Source organism: Triticum aestivum, chromosome 7B (assembly GCF_018294505.1).
Source record: "Triticum aestivum cultivar Chinese Spring chromosome 7B, IWGSC CS RefSeq v2.1, whole genome shotgun sequence".
In the NCBI taxonomy this organism is placed as follows: Eukaryota; Viridiplantae; Streptophyta; class Magnoliopsida; order Poales; family Poaceae; genus Triticum; species Triticum aestivum.
Genome location: NC_057813.1, coordinates 701,015,857 through 701,021,751, shown reverse-complemented (window position 1 = coordinate 701,021,751; position 5,895 = coordinate 701,015,857).

The following is a 5,895-nucleotide window of genomic DNA, read 5'->3' as shown; positions in this document are numbered from 1 at the left end:
ACCAATGAAGATATACTACTTCCTTACAACTTCTCGTGAGTCACACTGTCTTGTACTACAAATTCTATTTTTGCTTACTAGCTAGCTAGATGTTAATAATTAAGTGTATACGGTTTATGGTAGTTGATTAATTTTATGCACATGCCCGGTTAATTAAGACATGCAAACGTGTGCGTATGCAGTTGGCACTGGGTCTTGTTAGACATTAAAGTTGAGGAAGGAAAAGTTGAATTACTGGACTCACTAACTAAAGAAGATACAGACTACACCATCGTGAAGGGGATAGTCAACAGGTAATTTCAATCATTATTAACTATTAATTAGTTCCTGATATGAACTATTTAATAACCCCTTTCTTATTTTTCTTTGCCGGCGGGCAGGGCATGGGAAAAGTTCATCAAGGTGACTCCAGGCACGTGGCCAAAAAAGTTGTTTTGGCATCGACCAAAGGTAAGTAATTAAGTAGTACTAGCTAGCTACCATCTCTTTAATTCTTGTTTCAATATCATTATCTGATTCAATTCCATTCTCGTAAAGGCCCTGAGGCAGGCGAAAGGGAATAATCTGTGTGCATACTACGTTTGCGAGAACATTCGCATGATGATGTGCGAAAGGAGCAGATCTGATAGACAGGACTGGGTACGTTTTTGTCAGAACATTATTCACGCCATTATCGATATCTAGTCACACAACTAACACACATGCATATTGATCTCCTTCTTAACAGTTCAGATCGGTGCGGGATAAGCTCCTACCATCGGACCGCATACAAGCACTTCAAGAGGAAATAGCCGGATTTTTGCTCGACCAGGTCATAGATCCGAAAGGAGAATACTATTACCCGCTACCGCCCCCATGAACCACTTGTCATCGTGCTCCGAAGGCACCAAGGCAACATGTAGTAGAAATTGTATATGTATATACATGTGTATATGTGTGAATAGTTAATGGTGTTGGCTGTGAGACATTCGATGATTATATATATATATACGGTTCTACATACGAGAAAATCTATTTAATATATATGCATAACGTGTACAATTTGTACTATCGTGAAATACCAGCAAACAAAAAAGAATTAAATGGAAAATAAAGCCAAATTGAAAACACAAAATTAAAGCAAAAATTAAAAAAAACACCCAAACATTTAGTACCGGTTGATGTTACCAACCGGTACTAATGTCCTACACGCACACGGGCCTGGCTCGTGCCACGTGTTTGCACTTTAGCGCCGGTTCGTGACGAACCGGTACTAAAGGGGGGCCCTTTAGTCCCCACTCTTTAGTGCCGGTTCGCCAACCGGCACTAAAGGCCGTCACGAACTGGGCACTAAAGCCCGGTTCTGCACTAGTGTTTTCAGTAATAAATGATGACATGATAATAGGGTTAAGATTTTTACAACAATCTTTACAAACCACAATCATACATGAAGAGGGTGTAACATTTATCCCTTATCAAGATAATGTTCCATACATATCTGAAGTGCGCAAACAAAGAAAGTCCTTGCAAAATGTAGAAATATCTAATTTAGATGATGAATATAGCACAAGTCCAGATCCCCTTGAATTCTGTAAAGACGAAGAACTTAGTGAGACCATAGAAGAATATCATATAGAAAATACATGTACAGAATGCATTAGGTTGCAATCATTCTCTCCAAATTGGTATAGAGATATAAAATCTAAAAAGGATATAGATAAGATTGTGCGAAGACTAGAAAGCATACAAATTATTGGAGAAATACCAATGAAGCATTGGGATAAGAACTCTATAGTTTGCAAAATAAATATCATAAATCCAGATTATATAATTAAGTCAGGACCAATAGAAGCTACTCCTAAAGATATCGAAGAGTTCAAAATGCATATTGAAGAGTTATTAAAGTTAAAAGCTATAAGAGAAAGCAGAAGCCCTCATCGATATGCTGCTTTTATAGTTAGAAATCATACTAAAGAAGTTAGAGGTAAATCTAGAATGGTAATTAATTTTAAAAGGCTTAATGATAATACAGTTGACGATGCATACAACATACCTAATAAGCAGGAATGGATTAACAGAATACAAGGAAGTAAATATTTCTCTAAATTCGACTTAAAGGCAGGATTTTGGCAAGTAAAAATGGCTGAAGAATCTATTCCCTGGACAACATTTACTTGTCCACAAGGCCATTATGAATGGCTAGTAATGCCATTAGGCCTAAAGAATGCACCTGCACTATTTCAAAGAAAGATGCAAAATATATTTAATGAGAATCAAGCATTTATATTAGCATAGGTAGATGATTTGTTAGTATTCTCAAAATCATACAAAGAGCATATAGCCCATCTTGAAGTGTTCTTTCGAAAGGTAGAACAAAATGGGCTTATACTATCTAAAAAGAAGATGGAAATTTGTAAAGAGAAAATAAATTTCCTTGGTCATGAAATAGGAGAAGGAAAGATATATCTACAAGATCATATTGCAAAGAAAATATTAGAGTTTCCTGATAATATGAGTGATAAAAAGGTTTTGCAGCAATTCTTAGGAATTGTAAACTATGCAAGAAACTATATAGATAACTTAGCAAAGCTAGCAGGACCTTTATATGCTAAATTAAGAAAAAATGGTCAAAGATACTTCAATTCTGAAGATATAAAATTAGTAAAGGCCATCAAAGAAAAAGTCAAGAATTTTAAACCCCTAGAATTGCCTCTAGAAGACAATTATTTTATAATTGAAACAGATGCATCTAAGGTAGGATGGGGTGCTATATTAAAACAAAAACCTAATAAATACTCTCCAAAATCAGATGAAAAAATATGCAGATATGCTTCGAGAAGTTATAAGTTAAAAACAGTAAATAATATTGATAGAGAAATTCTTGCAGTTGTAAATGCAATAAATGCATTTAGGCTATATCTAGGATTTAAAGAATTTACAGTGCGAACAGACTGTGAAGCTATATGTCGATATTACAATAAAATTAATAGTAAGAAAAGCTCAACTAGAAGATGGGTTTTATTTGAAGACACTATAGCTGGGAATGGTTATAAACTTATTTTTGAGCATATTAAGGGGAAGAATAATACCTTACCTGACATATTTTCTCGTGCATCAAATTTGCAGAAATGAGGAGAGGATTATTCGCCAACAAGGATGAATATCTCTTCTTTGGAGAAGAAAATAGGCTGAAAATGTTCTAGCCAAATACATTCAATTTCAAGCCAAAAGCCCATATCAAGCTTGATGAAGCTCAAAGATGCATATTGGATAACTTTTGGTTCCAATATACTCTCAAAAGAGAGGAAAAAGGATATTTTTTATCCATTCTCAACAGTTTGGCTGAATATTTTAACGAATTAAACAAAAATGTGCCAAAACCAGAAAAGGTTGAAATACCAAAAGGAGAAACTCTATATCTTATATTCGATGGAAATATATCTGGCATATATTTGGAATGGGAAATTATTATGATTGAAAAAATAGATGCAAAAAGAAATGGATGAGATTTAACATTCAAAAGATATTACAGTATAGATGAGGCCTTACTTTGGGCAAGAAAGGTATTAGGACCAGATTATTATATTGACCCAAAGGCTAAAGACTATATTCAAATGAAAAGAGATATACCTGCTTCACCAACTCCCACAAAGGGGGAGGCATCAAGCTCAAAAAATATAAAGAAGGAAGAATCCCCAAAATACAAGACATATCAAGAATGCCTTCTAAAGGGGCTTGACCCTTTAGACAGTGAATACATAGATCAAGAAATGGATAAAAGGTTTGAAGAATTTTCAAAGATAATAAAGAAAAAAATTAAAGAAGGAAATATTAAAAGAATTAAGGCAAGAAATGAATGAAAAATTTGAGGAAATAAAGAAAGAATGTGATGAAAAATATGATTTCAATCTGATAAATGATGATGATCATATGGACATAGCAGGGCATGGGCAGCGGCCTGAATAAAGCCCAAACTGCATATATTGATATTGCTATCAATTATTCGGGTGCGGAGGACCTATACCCGACCCGAATATTGATAGAAAGACCCGAATATTGATAGAAATTCCCATAATAGATCCTTTAAATATTGATAAGGTATTATCAATCATATGGGCAGGGAAGACCCCCTGTAAAAAAAGAAAAAAGAAAAAGAAAAAAATAATTAAGCAATGTCTAATATTTAAGCAAGTTATATTAAATTTAAATTAAATGAATAAGCAGTGTTGAATATTTAACCAGCCTTGGCATGTATGTACGCATACACTGACACAAGGATTCCTAAAGAAGAGCTACCTATCTGAAGGCATGAAGAAGTGCATCGCTGGCAAGCGAAGAAGAAAAGAAGAGCCAGCCAATTATTCACCGAGAGACAATGCCACGTGAAGAAAGCAAAGATTCCTGAAGATTGAAGCTTGTCGGCACTCTCTCGTACTTTTCTATATTATTAGAAGGACACGCGTGTACCTTAGTAGGACATGTGTGCATACTACCGTGTGTAAAATAAGTGAAGGAATGCTCGCGAAGGCCTTCCTTGCAGCCACCCCTTGCGGCTATAAAAAGAGACGCTGGGCTCAAGAAGAGAGGAACACAAGAGACAGGAGAGCACGAAGCACTCAGAGCATCAAGACTCTCCACCAGAGCACCACTTCCTTCGTAGTCTAGCCACCACTACTACTAGTAGAATAGCAAAAAAGGCGCTTAGTTCGCCAAGAGTTTGAAGGTAATTTCCTAGTTGTGTGTAATCCCTTCGGGGCCTCCCAAAAAGGAAAACCATATGTAAATTATGTTGTTAAAATGATGTAGTTTCTTGGTTTCACTTAGTGCTTTTATTTATGAATTTATGGGACGAGTTCTTATGCTAGGGATCCTATAGGAGAAACCTCCGCGTGTGTAGTTCTCTGTGTAGCCCAGAGTGACGTTTGAATAAGAACCTTGTGGCCGTAGAGAAGTGTTCCCTTCAGGTGGAACTGCCTGAGAAGACGATAGGAATTTACTCCATAAATTTGCAATTAAAACTGCTAAGTGAACGTAACTAGTTACATCTGACACAACATAATGAAAAATATGGTGAGTACTTAGTAGAATTTTACACCTTTGCGCACATTGTCGGACGAATTGTTGGCCTCGCCAGCCTCTAAATAGATCCTGCATTAAGATATAAGCTGCTTAGTGAATACGGAACGAGCATATAATACAAAACATTTAAATATTGCTGTAAATAGTGTAATACTATTTCAAATGGTGTATTAAATAGTAAAGCAATTTTGTGAATAGTGCCCTATCTAGTGAATAGTAAATACTATTCAAGATAAAAAGTACATTCTGTCTACCACTTTCACCTAATCACATATTAATCTAATCAAAATCTTAATTAATATTAATTAGAAAATATTAGTAAATAGTTTATTGCCATATATTCTTGATATATATATATATATATACACTGAGAGTCGGAGACTCAACTGAATCTGAGAAATGGTAAGCATCGAGCGACCCAATCCCTTTGGCATGTGGAAGAACTGAGATCCAAACAAATGGTGAATGAAATTTCTACCAATTAGTAGCATATAAATCCATCGTCATCTTAGAGCATCTCCAACAGACGCCCAATATTAGCGACGCGCCAAAAAATTCACAAGTTTAGCGCGCGCGAAGTTGAAAATAGCACTTCAACAGACACTGCATAATAGAGCACGCTATAAAAAGTGTTCAGCGCGCCGGACGAAACTGGATCCCAAGTCGTATATTTGGCGCGTGAGCTTCAGCGCGCTGAACTTTTCACGTGCGTGGAAAGTGCCCCGTGCGCCCGCAGCCGCCGTTGGCCTCCTTGCGTGCGCCCGCCGTCGTCCTCCTCGCGTGCGCAGCCACAGCCACGGCGGCGGCGGGGCTGGGACGAGCCCAGGCGCGGGCGCG